Here is a 23,392-nt window from a genome sequence, read left to right as displayed (position 1 = left end):
GTATTATTATGGTAGTGTCTCTCACGCACAGTCCTTGGTCGAGTACTGTAGTTGATACATAATTTACATCACTGGTATCGATATTGGACTGAACCGTTTTATTGAATAATTTGCTGATAAAACGGAGTTATGTCACAGTATCCACTCAGACCAAACAAGACAAACAAACCCTTCGAGAGAATGTGTAGAGTTTCAGCTTGGTCTGATGGATGGGAGATGCCTTCAACATAGATATGTGCCAGATTCTTCAATTTGAAACTAAAATTACGAAGTTTGGTTATGAAATGCAATGTCTCAAAAGTGTGCTGTGTGTTAAGGATCTTGGTGTCAAAACTGTATCAAACCTCAAATTGTCCTAGTAATTCGCTGACGCAGCAAATAAAGCAATGTCGGGTTTCACTGACAGAAACTTCTCATTCAGGAATAAGAATGCAACACTACCGCTTGACACTAATTTAGTCAGACTTCACAGGGTAGCCTACGTGGTACAGTTTTGTGGGATGACATTGTTAACTTAGAACGTAACAAACTTGACAAGAATTGTCTGTTACGTCTTAATATGTTCTGAAAAACGTCGCCTCGGGTCGAAACTGATCGAATGTTTCAAACTACTGAATGGCTTTACAAATGTGGATGAATCCAAATTATTTTTGATTGATGACACATCTCGAACTAGAAATAATGGTACAAAATTCAAGCGTAAAGAAATATATTTAGACTGCACCAAGTTCTTCACTAACGTTCTAGAACGAAAATGGAATAAACTCCCGCCTTCAGTGGTCCAGTGCAACACGATTGATTCAGTGAGTTGGTTGCTCGCTCTCGCCGAGTGTGGACGTGTTTCCCTCCACCGTTTCTCGCCCTTCCCAACCCACAAGTAAGTTAAACTACATACACATATCACTTTTATTATTATACACTTGCATTTTCCTTTGTTATTGTAGAATTTTAGCGTTTTACCTATTAGTCTTTTACATTCTTTTATAATTTCATTGAGTGAGTGAGTGGTCGTGGTCCTGAGCGGATGTGTTTCGTGTAGCTCCACACAGAAAGTGTCGACATGGCTGTCAGGGCCAGGGACTGGGGGATTTGTGTTACGTTTGTGTGGAATTCTCAGGAGAGAAGTGGATTGGATGATGTTTGTGTCCTGGGTGGTGTCACGTGAAAACTCGCCTCTGAGACGAGACATAAGTCAAACGCCTAATTTATTTATAAGTATGGGCCCTGAAACCTCATCAACGGTAACGGTAACAATGACAGCGACGTCATTTATTTTTAAATGCTGAACGAGCTCGTCCCTTTACCCGAAACAGCCTAATTAGACTACCCTGGCGACTACACATCAGCACCCCACATGCTCACGAAGGGTGCGCCAAAAACACAAGAAACGTCATTTAGTTGTACACAGTTACTTTTTACCACTTACCTACACTCACTAATTCACCCGAGAACAAACAACGCATGCACGGCAGTCACAAACAAGCATTTACTCACAACAATCGCTTTCCTTCACCATCGTCAATGTTTCGAGCGGCACACCAACAACGTTACAAATGTACATGATATACATAAAAATGTACATCCTTCTCTTGCTGATTCTGTGTAGAGACACGGGCGCTATTGTCAACCCTACTGCCCCAAATGCCATTGCCAGCTTTGTGCAAGGCTATAGGGGTGCAGAGAGCTACTGTCCAGTGTGATAAGTGCCATGATAGTGCCGAGCACACTGTTGGTTCCATGTCAGCTGCATCTTTTCGTTCACACCGATTTCGGGGTGGTTTCACTATATATGATTGTGTTGTACCAGCTGCGGTGCCCGGCACATTATTCAAACAAAAGCAGAAACAGAGAATATAATCGAGTGCCACTTCTTTCACTTTAATATTTGTTTAGACAAATACGACGTCCTGGTGACCGTTAGATGTCGTCCCGTTTTGGTTTAATGAGCATATATATATATATATATATATATATATATATATATATATATATATATATATATATATATATATATATATATATATATATATATATATATATCTCTCTCTCTCTCTCTCTCTCTCTCTCTCTCTCTCTCTCTCTCTCTCTCTCTCTCTCTCTCTCTCTCTCTCTCTCTCTCTCTCTCTCTCTCTCTCTCTCTCTCTCTCTCTCTCTCTCTCTCTCTCTCTCTCTCTCTCTCTCTCTCACTCACTCACTCACTCACTCACTCACAGCTATCGTTGTCGCGGTGTGTTGTGTGTGAGTGGTCTCAGTCCTACCCTAAGATCGGTACTACGAGCTCTGTGCTCTTCCGTAAGGGAACGGCTGGCTGTCTCGAGAGACCCGCAGCAGACCAAGAGGTGAAAAATTACACACACACACACACGGTTGGCTGTCCCCCAAGAGTTCCACGTCTTTTCCATCCATCTGGACCTCACCCAACCTGTGTGTGTGTGTGTGTGTGTGTGTGTGTGTGTGTGTGTGTGTGTGTGTGAAGTTGAAAATGTATTACTACGTCGGCGTTCTTGTTTTTTGTCATTTCCATCTATCATCCATCCCCTCCCACCCCTCACTCCATCCCTCTCACTTTTCCTCCACCGTTATCACGGCCTTACCTTTTAACACCTTCATTCTCGTTAGTTACTTCACCCCTCCTTCATCCCTCCCTTTCCCTTTCACTCTCACCCCTTTACCAGCTTCATTCCTGTCACTCCTTCACCCCTATCCTTCCCTCCCTCCCCTTCCCTTGACGCATGTCCAAGCCGGCGGTGGTTGATGTAAGTGAAACGCTGATTGGAAGTGACGCGTTAAAGTGGATGTTATGTTTCCTCCTCCATGTATCAACACCACCCGCCGCCTCCACTTTCTCCACTTCTGCCTCCACCTCCACTACTTTTGTCTCCACCCTCCCGACTACCGACTATCCCTCTGCCTCCTCCACCGGTTACTCCACCTCCTCTACCGGTTGCTCCACTTTCCCCACCGCTGGCTCTGCTTCTCCACCCGCTCCATCTCTGTCTCCACCTCACCTCTCCACCATCACAACCACTAACTCTTCCTGCAGCTGACCTCCATCACCACCATTATTGCTGCTCCACTTCCCCTACTGCCTCTACCTCCACTAACTTTGCTTCCACTCTTCCATCCACCGGCTTTTCATCCACCTCCACCACCACCACCACTGCTGCTCCACCTCCTCCATTTCTTCCACTACCTCCACTACGTTTGCCTACAACCTCCCTTCCACTTGTTTTGCCTCTACCTCCATCTTTACTATATTTGCCTCCACACTCGCCTCCACTGGCTCTGTGTGTACCTCCATCACCACCAGTGTTGCTCCACCTCCTGTCTCCTCCACCTCCTCCATTTCCTTTGCCTCCACCCTCACCTCATCTCCACCCTTCTACCTCTACTACCACCACTACTGCTCCACCATAATTGGCTCCACCTTTATCGCTATTACCTCAACTTCTATTGACGTTTGCTCACCACCACCTTCACCACTCCTCCTTTTTCCACTCCCATCATTGCTTTAATCTTCATCTATACCAACATTTGCTCCTCCTTCTACATTGATTTTTCCTCTTTCACCACCACCACTACCACCACTACTACTACTACTACTACTACTACTACTACTACCACCCCACCGTCCCCAAAACCACCTCGTCTCCTGTTCTTCTGTATCGACCTCCACTATCACTTCAACTTTGACTAACAACAACAACAACAACGACAACAACAACACAACAACAAAAGCGAAAGCAGCAACGGTCAGCAGTGGTGGGGTCATTTTATTCTGAGACCAGTGACGTGTTTGCATGCGATTAACCTTTTCATGCACCGCTGAGGAGGAGGAGGAGGAGGAACTGAAGAAAAAGAAGGAGGAGAAGGGGAAGGAGGAGGAGGAAGAGAAAAAGAAAACCAAGAAAAAAAAATTGAAAAGAAGGATAAAGTTTTAAGTGACTGTTAACGAATAAAAAAAAGTCGAGGATTTCAAGGTCACCTCCTCGGATCATTATCTCGAGAAAGTTGGGTGTGGCCGGGCGGCGTGTGTTAAGCCATCCCAGCATCTACGGCACGCAGACCAAGTTTTGATCTGAATTTACGTCTCTGTTAAATGTCAAGGGAGATTTGTTGTTGTTATTTTTCTTTTGCATGTCTGTGGGAATAAGACCAATGGGTAATCTGGTATTATAAGACAGCCATAAAACATTCAGAGGGCACAGAGGAAGGGTCATGAGAGTCTCATAGCACCCTCTCATCTCGCCCTTTCTCCTTTCTGCCACTGTAAGTACGTGACTGACGTTATAGTTCCTTTTCTGCTTAAATACTCCAGTAAGTCTTTCTTCCTCGTGTAACTCAACTTTGTAAAACAAGCCTAGGTAGTATTCGTGGAACAGATTCATTCCTCACTCGCTTTCCTCCTCCTACGAGTGTTTCTTCCAGACAGCCCCGAACATTGACGAGAAAGCGCCAGGCAAACGTTTTCTTTGTTGAACCCAAGTGAGGGCGACGCGTGCTGGAGTGCCCTCTCTCTCACACACACACACACACACACACACACTTCCCTCTCTCCCAGTTCCATTTCACTTTCCTCTTCCTTTCTCTAATTTTGGGAGTTGACACCGCGGCCAGCCTCCGCCCCCCCATTCTATCTATCAATACCTTTTTTTCTCTCCGCACAACCCCTCCCTCCTACCATACTCTCTTATTGTCTCCCTTTACACGTTTCCAGTTTCCCATTCTCTGCCTGTTCCTCCCTTACATTTTTTCCATTTCCCCATTTTTTTCATGTACGCTCTCATGCACCTGTTCCTTACCCATTCTCCTGCAATGCCTTCCTGTTCTCTTTCAGTGCCCGCACTCCTTCCCACCATCTTCCTTCTTCCAATGTACTCCTTACATCTTCCCTTTTCCAATTTCTTCTCTTCTTTCCTCTCCCTATCCCCTCCTTCATTCTTCATAGTCCACAATCTACCAGTTTTTTTTCCTCTCCCCCTCTCCTCATTCTCCACTCTCTCCCAGTTCCATTACACTTCCCTCTTCCAATTCTCCCCCAAATCCCTCCTCCATCCTTTCCTTCCTCCAGCTCCCTTCTCTTCGCTCCCTCTCTCCCAGTTTCCTCACACATGCTCCCCTTTGCCACCCTCTCCCAAAGACCGCCCTCACCCTTTTCCGTGATCGACTCGTAAACTCTTTAAATCCCATGGAGGTAGCAAGGTCATTTGGATCTTGGGAGGTAGGATGGGAGGAGAGGTCGAGGCGCGGAAAAAGTGAGGTCGTTTTCGTCTGGCGGCGGCCATTCTGTGACTGGCAAAAAGCAGGTGACAGCAGTCGCTCCTTTGCCCAGCCCTGAGACAGCTGCCGCTCCCTTGCCTTGCCCTGTCACAGCAGCCGCTCCCTTGCTCAGCCCTGTGAAACCTGCCACTCCCTTGCTCAGCCCTGTGAAACCTGCCACTCCCTTGCTCAGCCCTGTGAAACCTGCCACTCCCTTGCTCAGCCCTGTGAAACCTGCCACTCCCTTGCTCAGCCCTGTGAAACCTGCCGCTCCTTTGCTCAGCCCTGTGAAACCTGCCACTCCCTTGCTCAGCCCTGTGAAACCTGCCAATCCTTTGCTCAGCCCTGTGAAACCTGCCACTCCCTTGCTCAGCCCTGTGAAACCTGCCAATCCTTTGCTCAGCCCTGTGAAACCTGCCACTCCCTTGCTCAGCCCTGTGAAACCTGCCACTCCCTTGCTCAGCCCTGTGAAACCTGCCACTCCCTTGCTCAGCCCTGTGAAACCTGCCACTCCCTTGCTCAGCCCTGTGAAACCTGCCACTCCCTTGCTCAGCCCTGTGAAACCTGCCACTCCCTTGCTCAGCCCTGTGAAACCTGCCACTCCTTTGCTCAGCCCTGTGAAACCTGCCACTCCTTTGCTCAGCCCTGTGAAACCTGCCACTCCTTTGCTCAGCCCTGTGAAACCTGCCACTCCTTTGCTCAGCCCTGTGAAACCTGCCACTCCTTTGCTTAACCGTGACCTGAGCATGAACCTGACCAGATTTGACCCCACCCTGGCTGCTCTCTTCATTCTTTCATTCAGCATACAACGAGCCTTCTGGATGGACGTGTCAGCCTGTGAAGAAAAAGTAGAAGAAAGATGTCTGTCTCCTGCGCCTTTTTTTAAAGATAGGAGTTACGTAGGAGTTACATATTGAATGATTTTTTTGCCTCCGTTTTTACAGAAGAAATCTTATCCGAAAGGCATCCTGAAGCCCCTAGATATATTGATAACACATCCGTGAGTAGTATTAGCGACACTGTAGAAAGTAATATAATACAAATGATCGATAATATTAAAGTAAAAAAAAACGCCCGGCCCAGATAAAATATCCCCGCATATTCTTAAAGAGGCAAAAACATCAGATCAGCAAGCCCCTCTTGAACATATTCTCAAAGTCGCTAAACACAGGAAATGTACCACTAGAATGGAAACTCGCTAACGTAACTCCTATCTTTAAAAAAAGGCAACAAGTCGCAACCAGGTAATTATCGACCGATCAGTCTAACGTCAATCGTGTGCAAAATTTTAGAGACAATCATTCGCGAAAAAATGGTAAAAGTTATTTTTAAGATAACAGACAAATTAAGGATTCGCAACATGGTTTTCGAAACAAACGTTCCTGTTTGACTAACCTTCTCGATTTCTTCAACTACGATGAAAGTCAATCAGTAGACATTGTATATTTGAATTTTCAGGAAGCAACCACCTCCCTAGTAAATTGCAAGCTTACGGTATAACTGGTAAAATTCATAAGTGGCTCAAAGACTGGCTTACCGACCGTAAACAGAGTTGTTATGAATAGTATATCATCTGACTGGCGAGATGTCAAAAGCGGTGTTCTACAGTGATCGGTGTTGGGACCTGTTCTGTTATTAGTGTACGTAAATGACACTGACGAGGGGCTATCGTGTAAAATATCAAAATTTGCAGACGACACAAAAATAGCCAGCAGAGTCACTACGACAATGGATAAAGAACACTTCCAAGCTGAGCTGGAACGTTTAAGCAGTTGGCCACGAACACGGCAAATGAATTTCAAAATTGAAAAGTGCAAGGTTATGCATATCGGAATCAACAACGATCGTATTCATTATCAAATTAACGGAGTGCAACTCTCTGAAGCCAACAAAGAAAAAGATCTCGGAGTAATAATTTCGAACGATCTTAAACCGAGTCAACATTGCACAGAAGTAGTAAAAACTGCCAACAAACTGATCGGATTTATTGGTCGTACATTTGAACACAAATCAGAAAAAAGTAATATTGACACTACAATTCGTTAGTTCGCCCACATCTTGAGTAATGCGTTCAATTTTGGTCTCCCTATTACAGAAAGGATATTGATAAACTCGAGAGGGTGCAGCGTCGAGCCACGAAAATGATCCCTAGACTGCGAAACAAACCGTACGAAGACAGACTTAAAGAACTTAACTTATTCAGCTTATCACAGCGCAGGCTAAGAGGTGACTTTATAGAAGTGTTTAAAATTTTCAAGGGATTCGATAACGTTAATGTTCATTATTATTTTACAGTCAATCAAGTGTAACAAGAAACAATGGATACAAAATAACGAGGAAGCGTTTCAACTCAAATGTATCAAAACACTTCTTCTTCAACCGTGTCATCAATGTATGGAATGGTTTACCTCAAAACGTCGTCGAAAGTGAAACTATTTGCACATTCAAAAACCAACTAGACAAATATTTAGAAGCTAACCCAAACATCCGCTATTTTGCTCCGGTTTAACAGAAAGTAGTGTTTGCTTAGTTGTCGTGTATGATCTTCCTTCTGTCCATGTAAAATTCCATTGTAGTTTTTTTTCTATACTACATAGTATTCTTCCTTTTCATGCCAGCCTCGGCTGGAGGGACTGGTGGGAAGGGAGGAGCCTTCGCCTTTGCTGTCCTGTGTCAGCCCCTGAATCATCTTGGTCATCCTCCTCTGAACTGATTCTAGCAAGTTGATGTCCATTCTGTAGTGTGGGCACCAAAACTGGACAGCATAATCTAAGTGTGGCCTAACTAACGCTAAATAGAGTCTGAGAAAGACCTCTGCACTCCTGTTGGTTACTGTCCTGTTAATAAAGCCTAATACCCTGTTGGCCCTATTCCTCGAACTAATACATTGCTTCCTTAGTTTTAGGTCAGAGTTCACTAACACTCCCAAATCCCTTTCACACATGGCCGTGGCCTCGGCCGGACTGTCAGGCCTCACTCACTGGTGAAGTGCGCGGGGCGAGCAGGGCCCCTCCTCCCATCCTACCTCCATGTTAAATCCCCTCGTTTTAGCGTTCCTATCCTTACATTATTTTTTAGTTTCCCCCTTGCCCCTTCCCCCACTTACTCCTCTTTACACACACCTTTTTTTATCCCCTCCCTCACCTCTTCCCCACATATTCCCTACACACACACACACACACTCTCTTACTTTCCTATCCTTTCAGTTCCTTCCTACTTTTTCACATTCTTCAAGAGCCTCACGTCCGCCTGAGAGTCATGTCCCGTCCCTTGTGACGTCCCGGCCGTGATCTGGTCTTTATTTACGTATTGACACGAGGACAGACATGTGCAGAATTGTTTTGCTGGTGTGATGTTTGTGTGTGTGTGTGTGTGTGTGTGTGTGTGTGTGTGTGTGTGTGTGTGTGTGTGTGTGTGTGTGTGTGTGTGTGTGTGTGTGTGTGTGTGTGTGTGTGTGTGTGTGTGTGTGTGTGTGTGTGTGTGTGTGTGTGTGTGTGTGTGTGTGTGTGTGTGTGTGTGTGTGTGTGTGTGTGTGTGTGTGTGTGTGTGTGTGTGTGTGTGTGTGTGTGTGTGTGTTGTGTGTGTGTGTGTGTGTGTGTGTGTGTGTGTGTGTGTGTGTGTGTGTGTGTGTGTGTGTGTGTGTGTGTGTGTGTGTGTGTGTTAAGCCTCTGGGGTCTTTTTAATACAAAACTTATTCTTGCGAATCACAACTTTCCACTCGCCTCTTTCGCTACATTCTGCTGGTGTGTGTGTGTGTGTTGCTGGAGTTATCGGCCGTGGCTGCGTACATAAGTGTCGTTTTCTTCGTTTTCTTAATGTCTCATTTTCTCTTTGTAGGATGTTCCAAGGACACAAGGCGCTTATATGCATTTTTTACTGAAGCAAAATTTATAAAGAAAATATTAAATGTGGGTTGGAGGGAAGAACTTACATTAAAAATCCAAAGATTAACATTTTGAGATTTCAGTGACGCTAAAAATAAGAACAACTATAAAAAAAAAACTTATCATAAGAAAGAAGAACATAAGAACATAGGGAAACTGCAAGAGGCCGGGTGGCCTACACAGGGCAGCTCCAGAATCCCCCCCACTGCTCACGATGGGTGAGGTGTAGTTTCAGTGATTACAGGTAGAGGCTTGATCCTCGTTTACCTTCGGTACTGGCGTACGCTCCAGTGCCCTGTCACCTTACTGCACCCACACCTCACTACCACCTGTCATCCTCGTCCAGTCTACTCTTTAAACAAGCTATCGTCCCTGCACTAACTATGTGATTGCTGAGTCTATTCCATTCCCCCCCCACCCTATTACTACACCAATGCTTGCCTATATCTCTCCTAAATCTATACTTTTCTAATTTAAATCCATTACTGCGAGTTCTATCCTGCTGGCTAATTCTCAGTACTTTACTTATATCGCCTTTGTTGTAACCCTTGACCCATTTGAATACTTCTATCAGATCTCCCCGCACTCTTCGTCTTTCTAGTGAATGTAAGTTTAGATGTTTCAGCCTATTTTGATAAGGGAGGTTCCTCAGCCCCTGAATCATCTTGGTCATCCTCCTCTGAACTGATTCTAGCAAGTTGATGTCCATTCTGTAGTGTGGGCACCAAAACTGGGCAGCATAATCTAAGTGTGGCCAAACTAACGCCAGATAGAGTCTGAGGATGACCTCTGCACTCCTGTTGGTTACTGTCCTGTTAATAAAGCCTAATACCCTCTTAACCCTATTCCTTGCACTAATACATTGCTTCCTTAGTTTTATGTCAGAGTTCACTAACACTCCCAAATCCCTTTCACACTCAGACCTGCCTATCGCTGTGGAGTCTAAACTATACCCGTGTAATGGGTTGCGTTTTCCTACACTAAGTACGCTACACTTGGTGATATTAAAATTCATCTGCCATTTCTCTGACCAAGCTGACAGTTTGTTGAGATCCTCCTGCAGTGCTCTAGTATCCTCCCCTGTCCTAATAATGCGTCCTATTTTGGTGTCATTTGCAAATTTACCTGTCACTAGTTATCCCATTGTCTATGTCATTGATGTAGATAATGAATAAAAGTGGGCCTAAAACTGAATCTTTAGGAACCCCACTGGTAACATTACCCCATTCGGATTTTTTACCGTTAATGGTAACCCTCTGTTTCCTGTCGCTAATCCACGCCTTAATCCAATCAAATACCTTCCCTCTCATCCCATGAGCCCTGATTTTATTTAACAGTCTCTGGTGAGGTACCTTATCGAAGGCCTTAATAAAATCAAGATAAACAATATCATAGCTCTCATCATTGTCAGCTGCCTTGTATACTCTATTGTAAAAGGATAAAAGATTAGTGAGGCACGACTTTCCTTTAATAAACCAATGCTGTGAGTCGGAATTAAATTATGTTTGTCAATATGGTCCCTAATACTATCTGCTATTATTGACTCAAGCATTTTACCTATAACTGATGTCAAACTAATCGGCCTATAGTTCTCCATAGAAGATTTGTCTCCCTTCTTAAATATTGGAATAACGTGTGCCTGCCTCCATGAAACAGGCACCACCCCTGTGTCTAGTGACTTCCTAAATACTTATGTTAACTGCCCACTTATTTCAATTTCATATGCCTCTATTACCCTGGGGGGGGGGGGGGGACAATGGATTAGTGGTGAGAGGAAACAACAAGAAATTCTGCTACTTATGATATAATAATAGTAATAGTAATAATAATAATAATAAGAAGAAGAAGAAGAAGATAAAACCACCACTACTACCATCACCACCACCACTGCTACTACTACTACTACTACTACAACTACTACTACTACTATTTCTATTATTACTACTACGCCAATTAACCTGCTCATTTACGTAGAAGCTGAAACTCTTTTCTTACAAATTATTAGACAATGAATCATCCAAAATCACCGCTGACATCATGTTCGAATTCTCACACAGAGTCAGTATTTAAAAAAGGGTCCGTGAGATTCAACTCGATATATATATATATATATATATATATATATATATATATATATATATATATATATATATATATATATATATATATATATATATATATATATATATATATATACACAGACACAGACACAGAGCACGCACACACACACTGCCGCACGCTCCGCCGAGGCCCGGAAACGGCAGCGCTACGCCGACCTCGGTCAGCGGTATGACTTCATGCCGCTGACGGTGGAGAGTGGAGACGACCGGAGTCCTCGGTCCCGCCTTCAGCGACCTCATCAAGACCCTCGGCAGGCGCATCCGAGAGAGGACGGGGGAAAAGCGGGAAACAGAGTGGCTGCGGCAGCGGGTCAGCCTCGCAGTGATCCGCGGGAACGCAGCAGTGCTATGCCAGCAGCGCCCCACATAAGACCCAACTCGTCCTTTATTTTGTTATTCTTTATGTATAATTCTTTAGTTTTTGGTATTATTTATCTGTAGTATAGTAAAAGATATGGTTGAGTGCCACAGTCATCGGCGTTCCGGCAGGGGCCGATGAATTGCAATGCGAACAATCTAACCGATTGTTCCCATCGTAACTCCCTTCCGGATGGAGGCTCTTTTGAATTAACACACACACACACACACACACACACACACACACACTTGCACATTGGCACGAAGCACCAATGACTGCAGGTTACGTCTCCAGTCATTGCTAGACACTAGAAACATACACCACAACACAATCTCGGAATAACACAAAGTTGGCGGCCTGCCGACTGCATCGTGACGTCACGACTAATCAGCACCCGTTTCCAGGTCACGTGATTTTCCCTCAAGTTTAATCCATATTTTATACCACATTTACTATTTTACATAAAGAAAAAATAGTACCATAGCTGAATTTAGGGACTATTTTATCCGTACAGACAGAATTTCAAATAAATATGTTGACCGGAAACATGTCTATTAAGTTGAAAAAACGCCAGAAAGAGAGAAAGAAGAGGAGAGGAGAGGAGAGGAAGAAGAGGAAAGGAGAGGAGATGACTTAATATACCATACTGGCTCTTAGTTCGCTTCTCCACCACTCGAGGCCCCTTAATTACATTCATCTTCATGGCAACAATGACCTTCACTTTTGTTTACCATTTTTTTCAGATTCGGTGTCATTGCATTGCACTGTGTGTGTAAAGCACTCATATTTTAAGACCAGAAGTAGAAATACCACACCTTAAGAAATAGTCATACCTCGGTGTACGAGTTAAATTTGTTCAGGAAATTAGCTCGCAAACCGAAAAAACTCGTAAACCAAAACAAATTTCCCCATTTAAATTAATGTGAATCCCATTAATGCATCCCATATTCCAAAAAATATTAACAAAAATCGTTATACATGTTATTTTATTCAGAATACAAGTAATTTTACTAACAAATAGCAATGATTCAAACTACTGTCCCGTAGCTTTACTTTCTTATCTATCTAAATCTTTTGAATCAATCCTTAACCGGAAGATTCAAAAGCACCTTTCCATTTCTGACCTTCTATCTGATCGCCAGTATGGGTTCCGCAAGGGACGTTCTACTGGCGATCTCCTTGCCTTCCTAACTGACTCTTGGTCATCCTCTCAGCCGTTTCGGTGAAACCTTTGCTATTGCGCTGGACATATTAAAAGCTTTTGATAGGGTCTGGCACAAATCTTTGCTCTCCAAACTACCCTCTTACGGTTTCTATCCTTCTCTCTGTACCTTTATCTCCAGTTTCCTTTCTGAATGTTCCATTTCTGCTGTGGTAGACAGTCACTGTTCTTCCCCTAAACCTATTAACAGTGGTGTTCCACAGGGTTCTGTCCTATCTCCCACTCTGTCGTTCATTGATGATCTTCTTTCCAAAACGAACTGTCCTATCCATTCTTACGCCGATGACTCCACTCTGCATTACTCAACTTGTTTTAATAGAAGACCCACCCTTCAGGAACTTAACGATTCAAGGCTGGAGGCAACAGAACGCTTAGCCTCAGACCTTACTATTATTTCAGATTGGGGCAAAAGGAACCTTGTGTCCTTAAATGCCTCTAAAACACAGTTTCTCCACCTATCCACTCGACAATCTTCCAAACAACTATCCCCTAATCTTCGACAACACTCGGCTATCACCTTCTTCAACACTAAACATTCTCGGTCTATCCTTAACTCAAAATCTCAACTGGAAACTTCATATCTCATCTCTTACTAAATCAGCTTCCTCGAGGCTGGGCGTTCTGTACCGTCTCCGCCAGTTCTTCTCCCCCGTACAGTTGCTATCCATTTACAGGGCCTTGTCCGCCCTCGTATGGAGTATGCATCTCATGTGTGGGGGGGCTCCACTCACACAACTCTCCTTGACAGAGTGGAGTCAAAGGCTCTGTGTCTCATCAGCTCTCCTCCTCATACTGACAGTCTTATACCTCTCAAATTCCGCCACCATGTTGCCTCTCCTTCTATCTTCTATCAATATTTTCATGCTGACTGCTCTTCTGAACTTGCTAACTACATGCCTCCCCCCTTCCCGCGGCCCCGCTGCACACGACTTTCTACTCATGCTCATCCCTATACTGTCCAAACCCCTTATGCAAGAGTTAACCAGCATCTTCACTCTTTCATCCCTCACGCTGGTAAACTCTGGAACAATCTTCCTTCATCTGTATTTCCTCCTGCCTATGACTTGAATTCTTTCAAGAGGAGGGTATCAGGACACCTCTCCTCCTGAAATTTACCTCTCTTTTTGGACACTCCTTTGACCTCTATTCAGGAGCAGTAAGTAGCGGGCTTTTTTTTAATATTTTTCTTTACGCCCTTGAACTGTCTCCTTAGCTGTAAAAAAATATATATAAATTATATAAATAATATAGTAAATAATATAAATATAAATATTATAAATATTATATTAATAATATAGTGCTGAAAACACAAAGATTGCACACTAGAGCACAAACGTAAGCGTACACAAACTCATGGTTGCTACCTCTGTGAGTGTACAACGTGGACTGAAGGCATTGTCACTGTTGGCGTTTTCCTCCAACCGTTGGAGCTAGGAGCAACCGCGGTTGCCTGTATGCCAAACTGGGAGCGAGTTGTTGGTTTGGGTAAAAACTCCTGCCCTCCCATTTTTTAAGCCATGATCGTACCCACAACTGCTTCTTCCTTCCGTTTAACTCTAGCAACAAGTCCATAATTTGAGTAACAGCAGCACATACACAACAGCCTTTTCTTTTGTCAACAGTGCCATGTGGATACAGGGCGACTGGTTTGTTTACATTGTTGTTGTTTTTTTGTTTGTTTTTACAGCAGAGGAGGCTGTTCAAGGGCTTAAAGAAAAAAAATGAAAATAAAAAAACCCCGCTACTTAGCTACTGCCCCTAAAAAGATTAGAGAGGAGTGGCCGAAAGAGAAATCAATTTCGGGAGGAGAGGTGTCCTGACACCCTCCTCTTAAAGGAGTTCAAGTCGTACGCAGGAGGAAATACAGATGAAGGAAGATTGTTCCAGAGTTTACCAGCGTGAGGGATGAAAGAGTGAAGATGCTGGTTAACTCTTGCATAAAGGGTTTGGACAGTATAGGGATGAGCTTGAGTAGAAAGTCATGTGTGGCGAGGCTGTGGGAGGGAGGAGGCATGCAGTTAGCAAGTTCAGAAGAGCAGTCAGTGTGAAAATATCGATAAAAGATAGAAAGAGGGGCAACATGGCAGCTGAATTTAAGAGGTAGAAACCTATCAGCAAGAAAAGGAGAGCTGATGAGACGAAGAGCCTTAGACTCCACTCTGTCCAGAAGAGCTGTGTGAGTGGAGCCCCCCCACACGTGAGATGCATACTCCATACGAGGGCGGACAAGGCCCATGTTTATGGATAGCAACTGTGCGGGGGAGAAGAACTGGTGGAGATGATACAGAACGCCCAACCTTGAGGAAGCTGATTTAGTGAGAGAGGAGATGTGAAGTTTCCAGTTAAGATTTTGAGTTATGGATCGAACGAGGATATTTAGTGTTGAAGAAGGTGACAGCTGAGTGTTGTCGAAGAATCAGGGATAGATGTTTGAAAGATTGTGTCGAAATGATTGGTGGAGAAATTGAGTTTTTGAGGCATTGAAGGACACAAGGTTCCTTTTACCCCAATCGGAAATGATAGCAAGGTCTGAGGTTAAGCGTTCTGCAGCCTTCAGTCTGGAGTCATGTAATTCCTGTTGAGAGGGTCTTCTATTGAAAGAAGTTGAATAATGCAGAGTGGAGTCATCAGCACATGAGTGGATAGGACAGCTTGTTATGGAAAGAAGATCATTGATGAATAAAAGGAAGAGAGTGGGTGATAGGACAGAGCCCTGTGGAACACCACTTTTGATAGGTTTAGGGGAAGAACAGTGACCGTCTACCACAGCAGAGATAGAACAGCCGGAAAGGAAACTGGAGATAAAGGAACAGAGAGAGGGATAGAATCCGAAAGAGGGCAGTTTAGAAAGAAAAGACTTGTGCCAGACTCTATTGAAAGTTTTCGATATGTCTAGCGCAACTGAGAAAGTTCCACAGAAACAGCTAAGAGAGGATGACCAAGAATCGGTAAAGAGAGCAAGAAGATCGCCAGTAGAACGCCCTTTGCAGAACCCATACTGGCGATCAGATAGAAGGTCAGAAGTGGAAAGATGCTTTTTAATCTTCTGGTTAAGGATTGATTCAAAAGCTTTAGATAGACAAGAAAGCAAAGCTATAGGGCGGTAGTTTGAGGGATTGCAACGGTCACTCTTCTTAGGCACAGGCTGTATGAAGGCGTACTTCCAGCAGGAAGGAAAGGTAGATGTTGACAGGCAGAGGTGAAATAGTTTGACCAGGCAGGGTCAATGGGCAACCGACCTTGGTTGTGTATGACGAACACCCAGAAAAGTTGGAGTTGCTGGTTGCACCTACCACCAACGTGGGTGGAGGAAAAAGGCTCAGTGTAACACTAGCTTGAGACCCCATTCCCATTGTTTTCTGCTTAGCACTCTCATCTTGCGGCGAACAAAGGGAACCCACACTCGGGTCTTCGACATGTACAAACAGGATGCTTGTACACCAAATCACCGTTCGTAAATCAAGGCACTCATAAACCGAGGTATTACTGTAATACCTATCGAACATAAAATTGAAATTTCCTTGAAATGAAGGCAAAATACAGCCATGAGCAAAATATTCTGGAGACGAAACATTTCACAAGGTAGATGCAGGTTTCCATACACTTTGCCATTTTCATCTTTGTATGATTTCCATCTTATAATTCTATATGGCAAAACCAATTTGGTATTTCTGATGGCAAAAATACTATTTGATGCAAGCTTGGAGACAGGCCCAACATTCTAGACCTCTTGCTTACCTCTAATCCTTCTGCTTACTCTGTCAAACTGTTCTCTTCGTTGGGCTCCTCTGATCATAACCTTATTTCTGTATCCTGTCCTATCGCTCTTGTACATCCTCTGGACCCGCCAAAGAGGCGATGCTTCTGGCATTTTGCTTCAGCTCGGTGGGACGACCTGAGGATGTACTTTTCCGATTTCCTGTGGAATGATTACTGCTTCCAGGAGAGAGACCCCTCTGTGTGTGCTCAGCGCATCACAGAGGTGATTGCCTCTGGAATGGAGGCATACATTCCATGTACTTTCTCTACTCATGCTAAAAAGCCTTGGTTTAATCACGCTTTTTCTCATGCTATTAAAGATGGAGAGGCAGCTCACAAAAGGTTCCAGAGCCTTCGAACTCCGACTAACTTTGACCTTTACATTTCAGCCCGGAATCGTGCCAAATCTATTCTCCGACTTACCAAAACTTCTTTTATAAACAGAAAATGTCAACACCTTGCTTCTTCTAATTTTTCCTGTGACTTCTGGCATCTAGCCAAAAATATCTCCTCCAATTTCACTTCTTCCTCTTTCCCTCCTCTCCTTAACCCTGACGGCAGCACTGCCGTCTCATCTATCTCTAAGGCTGAACTCTTTGCTCAAACTTTCTGTAAGAACTCCACCTTGGATGATTCTGGGCATATTCCTCCTACTCATCCCCCCTCTGACTCCTTTATGCTTGTTATTAAGATTCTTCCAAATGATGTTTTCTATGCCCTCTCTGGCCTCAACTCTCAGAAGGCTTATGGACCTGATGGAGTGCCTCCAATTGTCCTTAAAAACTGTGCTTCTGTGCTGACACCCTGCCTGGTCAAACTTTTTCATCTCTGCCTATCAACATCTATTTTTCCTTCCTGCTGGAAGTATGCCTTTGTACAGCCTGTGCCTAAGAAGGGTGACCATTCCAATCCCTCAAACTACCGCCCTATAGCTTTACTTTCCTGTCTATCTAAAGCTTTTGAATCAATCCTTAAACGGAAGATTAAAAAGCAACTTTCCACTTCTAACCTATCTGATCGCCAGTATGGATTCCACAAGGGGCGTTCTACTGGCGATCTTCTTGCTCTCTTAACTGACTCTTGGTCATCCTCTCTTAGCCGTTTCGGTGAAACTTTCTCTGTTGCGCTAGACATATCGAAAGCCTTCGATAGAGTCTGGCACCAGTCTTTGCTTTCTAAACTGCCCTCTATCGGATTCTATCCCTCTCTCTGTTCCTTTATCTCCAGTTTCCTTTCCAGCCGTTCTATCTCTGCAGTGGTAGACAGTCACTGCTCTTCCCCTAAACCTATCAACAGTGGCGTTCCACAGGGCTCTGTCCTATCACCCACTCTCTTCCTGTTATTCATCAATGATCTTCTTTCCATAACAAACTGTCCTGTCCACTCATATGCTGACGACTCCACTCTGCATTATTCAACTTCTTTCAGTAGAAGACCATCACGAAAGGAAGTACACGACTCCAGACTGGAGGCTGCAGAACGCTTAACCTCAGACCTTGCTATCATTTCCGATTGGGGCAGAAGGAACCTTGTGTCCTTCAATGCCTCAAAAACTCAATTTGAGTTTTTGAGGCATTGAAGGACACAAGGTTCCTTCTGCCCCTCCACCTATCAACTCGACACAATCTTCCAAACACCTATCTCCTATTCTTCGACAACACTCAGCTGTCACCTTCTTCAACACTAAACATCCTCGGTCTATCCTTAACTCAAAATCTCAACTGGAAACTTCATATCTCCTCTCTTGCTAAATCAGCTTCCTCGAGGTTGGGCGTTCTGTATCGCCTCCGCCAGTTCTTCTCCCCCGCACAGTTGCTATCCATATACAGGGGCCTTGTCCGCCCTCGTATGGAGTATGCATCTCACATGTGGGGGGGCTCCACTCACACAGCTCTTCTGGACAGAGTGGAGTCTAAGGCTCTTCGTCTCATCAGCTCTCCTCCTCCTACTGATAGCCTTCTAACTCTTAAATTCCGCCGCGATGTTGCCTCTCTATCTTCTATCGATATTTCCACATTGACTGCTCTTCTGAACTTGCTAACTGCATGCCTCCCCCCCTCCCGCGGCCCCGCTGCACACGACTTTCTACTCATGCTCATCCTTGCACTGTCCAAACCCCTTATGCAAGAGTTAACCAGCATCTTCACTCCTTCATCCCTCACGCTGGTAAATTCTGGAACAATCTTCCTTCATCTGTATTTCCTCCTGCCTACGACTTGAACTCTTTCAAGAGGAGGGTATCAGGACACCTCTCCTCCCGAAATTGATCTTCCTTTCGGACACCTCTTTTATTTCTTTTATGGGAGCAGCATGTAGCGGGCTTTTTTTGTTATTATTGTTTCATTTTTTTGCGCCCTTGAGCTGCCTTTGTTGTAAAAAAAAAAAAAAAAACTAACGAAATGTAACAGACCAAGAAAACATTTCAATGAAAATGTTTTAGAGGAATGATGATGTACAATTTTCATGCAGATAATTTTAGCATGTAAAAAAAGCCAGGAAAAAGCAAAAAAGTGAAATGAATTTTCTAATGCCAACCAAGCTTAAAAAAGACCTTATTTCTTGGATTTGGTGATAAAAAAGCCGATCTGCCAACCTTGCTTCCAATCACCTTGTTACATATAACTGTTGTATTTCTGCAGGAACAGAGACCACCATTTGTCTCTCATTGTTGTTTCCATAGAACCCACTGGAAGCAGACGTGATAGGAACCCATCACCTACTTGACAACCATGTAACACTGCTGCTTGGAGGTAGCATCCAAGACTGTACCATTATGGACACTCACACCAACAAGACTGTAAATATGCCTATTCAAACAATGACCTGGAACAAGGATAAATACAGAAAGTTTGTTGAAAACAAAATAAAAAAATACCCAAGTAGTATTGCAAAATGAAAAGGATACATCAAAATGTAAATAAGAAATGGAAATTTCAATGCAACATGAGCTAGGAAAGTATCTCTGGGGTAACAAGCTTTTAGAAATATCAGTATCAGCAAGTAACATCCAGTATATCCAGTATCAGAAAAGACGAATTATCCTTATTAGATTTAGTGTTCACAAGGCAAAAGGATGATCTTCAAAACATGCAAGCAAGAGTAATCATGTATAGAATATAATATAATGTTATTGTATCTTATGGTATATATAATGAAGAGGAAGACTATAAGAATCTACTGAACTAAAAAGGAGAACTACAGAAACATTTTAAAATGTTAACTGAAAACAAGTACTAGCAAAAGGAAATGTAGACACAGTACTTAAAATTTTGTGAAATTTGCAAAGCAGAAATATTAAAAAGATTTTTGACAATCAAAGAGGTTAAAAGGATGGCTTGATTATAATATCAATGTGAAAGCAAAATTAAGGAAGTTCTAATGCAGATTAGATATAGCAGACGCAGCAATGAATTCATGTGCTTATGAGAGACAGAAACAAGCAAGAAACAAATACGTACATTAGGATCAGAAGGCCACGATACACAAATGAGCATTGAGAAGGACATCTTAGATGAATGCAAAGACCAATCAAAGCTTTTAGTTATATAATAAGAGAAAATAAAGTCATGTAGAAGTATGTAAAGTATGTAGAATGGACAAGGGTAAAAGCTATGTAAAGCTGTATGACCCTTGACTCATAACATTTCTTTACTTATATAAATAAAAATAAAAACCTGCTGGGGCTGTAGGTCGAGTATGACGAATGAATACTTGAAAAAGTAACCTGAAACAAAATGAAACACATTTGGCATATGCACAAACTCCTTTTGACTTAAGTTTTTATTGAAACTAATTAATAACAAGTTGGGTAAAAATATTTATAATCACTCTGGCTCAACTTAAGTATACAAACATATCCTTTTACTGGGTTGATAATGTATGTATGTATGTAAGTATGTGCAAGTGTGTGTGTGTGTGTGTGTGTGTGTGTGTGTGTGTGTGTTATGCACACACACATACATATATAACATGGCAGCATGTGAGGCTTCCTGTACAGTATGTTAAAATGCATTGGCAGTAAAGAAAACATTTAAGCTAAAAATAGCAGCAACATGTTTCATTATGTGCAGTTTAAGGTCAGTCTGGTCACCACTGTCACTAAGTACAGTAAGTATATACATTAGTGATGTCATTTCATTCAGCAGTGAGACTCTTCAGTATTACGTACCATAGCTGTATTCATGATCCTGCTGAGAATGAATTTGCCATCTTTGCTGGTTACCTCCTCAATAGGGCTAAATGAAGTGTAATGTGAATCACCTAGAAATGCTCCTTTTAATTCCCCCCCACATAATTACACATATGAATGTGACTGATGCCTGATTATTTATTTATACCCCTCATTGATAGGTATAAAGTAAGAAATGATGGACAACAAAATTTTACAAAATAGATAACCATGGTGAATACAGGCACCCACCCACCCACACTGAAATAGGGACTTTCCACAGTCCATGTAAGTAGGGGGCAGCACTGTGCCTTCCAGTCTCTTGGCATGGTCAGCTATGCAATATCTTCTTTTGTTACTTTAAAAGGGCTGTGAGGGAAGTACTATAATGTTTCATTCAAGTAATTCAAAAAAAATTGCATGAAAATATAGCAGAGAAGAATGCCTTCCTTACCTCGCTCTATTTCTTGCAAAAACAAGCCATTGTAGAGAAAACCTGCCAACTTCAGTTGCTTCTAGCCACAATTTAATCAAGCTGGGGAGGTGGTGGCTGAGTGGTTAGTGTGACGACATAGGTTCACACCCCGCACATTGCCTCAAACTGGGATTTTTCAGTCACTGCCGAGTGGCCTAAGATGACCCACGTGCTGTCCAGAAGACAAGCTATCAACACGGACTCTAGATTCTCCAAAAGAGAGCATCACTAATGAGCTCCGGGGGTCAACATGAGCCATGCAAGAGGGCGCAACTATAAACACAACAGCTGGGCCCAACCATCAGACCTTACTAAGAAAGCCTACTGGTGCCATTGGTGGAAACATAAAAAAAAAATTTAAAAAGTAATATCTGATTTACAGTGATCCTGCTAATGTATAAAGTAGGCACATTTTTTGTACTGTGTAAACTTCATTTTTGACAAATATATATTTGAATAAAATGTTGCATGCGGTACTCAACACCAGCTGTAAGGCAAGAGTAGCCATTGTTGTTATGTAATTTTTAACTTGCAGAAAGATAATTACATAGTTACTGAAAGTTGCCTTCCTACAGAAGTCAGTACCTTGACTGAGGAAATAAATACCTGCTGGCTTGATAGCATACAGGTGCCCTCTGTCAGCATTCAAAATATAGTCACCATCATTGGCTGCTCTCACCAGAGGGATGGTGTAACAAGGTATTACATATATGCCAGAATTTATTCTGTATTTTTCTTCAAAAATGAAGCAGACGCATTCAAAACTTGTGCTTATTTGATACATCATCATAGACTGCATATAACTTTAAATGTGATTTAGCTCACTTTTGCATCAACTTATTGAAAAATAAAAGTGTGAAGCAGCTTGAGTCGCTAGATTTTTCTTACTATAGTTTCTTTTTCTAAGAAATATAGCAAGGTGAGCAATATATATATATATAGATATATATATATATATATATATATATATATATATATATATATATATATATATATATATATATATATATATATATATATATATATATATATATATATATATATATATATATATATATATATATATATATATATATATTATAAGAACAAATATTACTTTGCCTCACAGCCCTTTTAGAGAAGCAAATGAGAGTTGTTGTAATTCCAGTTCCTGCATGCTTAGAAACTCTCCCATTTTCAAGAAGATAAACTAAAGATCTAAAACACTGCAACCTGTATGTGTGCATGAAGATTTATGTAATAAACTATGATTTATTAAATTAATATCTTTACTGAAATTGGAAAAAAAGGCTTGCACTTTAACCCTCCTGTCAGGATAACTTCATTTTTCAGCAGCAGAACTGAAATTCTTGTCAGTTGAAGGCCATATACTGCATTAATATTTTTGGAGGCATACATCTGTACATCCTACTTTTAAACTGTTGCTGAATTAGAAGTTTGAGACACTCTTGGTGGAAAAAAACAATGGCTGTGCTAGGAAAATAAATGGCTTTTACTGATGCCATTTCCAAAGAAAAATTATTGAGATTCAACAGATTTTGTGATGTGCAACATGCTATATGGCAATTTTATGAGTGATACAACAATTGTTCTAGCATACCATTAAATATACCTGTGTGATAAATTAAAATTGATAAATAAATATGCAAGCTTTATCTATTGAAATATATAACCCTTTCCCTCTGACATCCCTAATCATCACATATGATATACATATCACATTTTCTTAATATGAAATAATGCTGTAAAAAAGTTAACATCTGAAATTCCTTTACTCTTTCTGAATTATACATGTTCAGTATTTTGCAGTACTCTAAGCTTCCCAAAACATTGATATTAGAAAACTACCATGACTACAACTTGCTGTCCAGATTCTTGTAGGATGCACAGTTTCTCCATGACTCTCTAGTTTTCATCTCCCTGCTCAGTATTTAGAGATTATGTAAGTTATCTGTTTCTTTAGGTTCCAGACCTATAGGAAAGAATTTCACACTTTATTGGAAACAATCTTTTGTAAGTGTGTAGCACCATAAGTCAGTGGCATACCTTTTGAGAGGAATAAGAATGATTTTTTATCCACACTAATACTTCCCTGTTTTCTTGAGCTTCCTGACTGATACTGTTCTTGACATGGCAAGAAGTAAAAT

At 42.3% G+C, this 23,392-nt stretch overlaps 1 long non-coding RNA gene across 2 annotated transcripts in view; it reads left to right on the top strand.

Moving 5' to 3' along the window:
* The first annotated feature begins 752 nt into the window (after nucleotides 1-752).
* The window catches only part of LOC127006520 (uncharacterized), a 28,363-nt gene continuing 5,723 nt past the window's right edge, over nucleotides 753-23,392 (top strand). For both annotated transcript variants that reach the window (XR_007759617.1, XR_007759618.1), the window contains exon 1: nucleotides 753-877. This is a non-coding gene — a long non-coding RNA (uncharacterized LOC127006520). The remainder of the gene's footprint in view (nucleotides 878-23,392) is intronic.

The sequence above is a fragment of the Eriocheir sinensis genome, chromosome 33 (genome assembly GCF_024679095.1).
Source record: "Eriocheir sinensis breed Jianghai 21 chromosome 33, ASM2467909v1, whole genome shotgun sequence".
Taxonomy (NCBI): domain Eukaryota; kingdom Metazoa; phylum Arthropoda; class Malacostraca; order Decapoda; family Varunidae; genus Eriocheir; species Eriocheir sinensis.
Note: the sequence above shows the minus strand (reverse complement) of the source record. Positions and strands in the feature narration are given on the sequence as shown.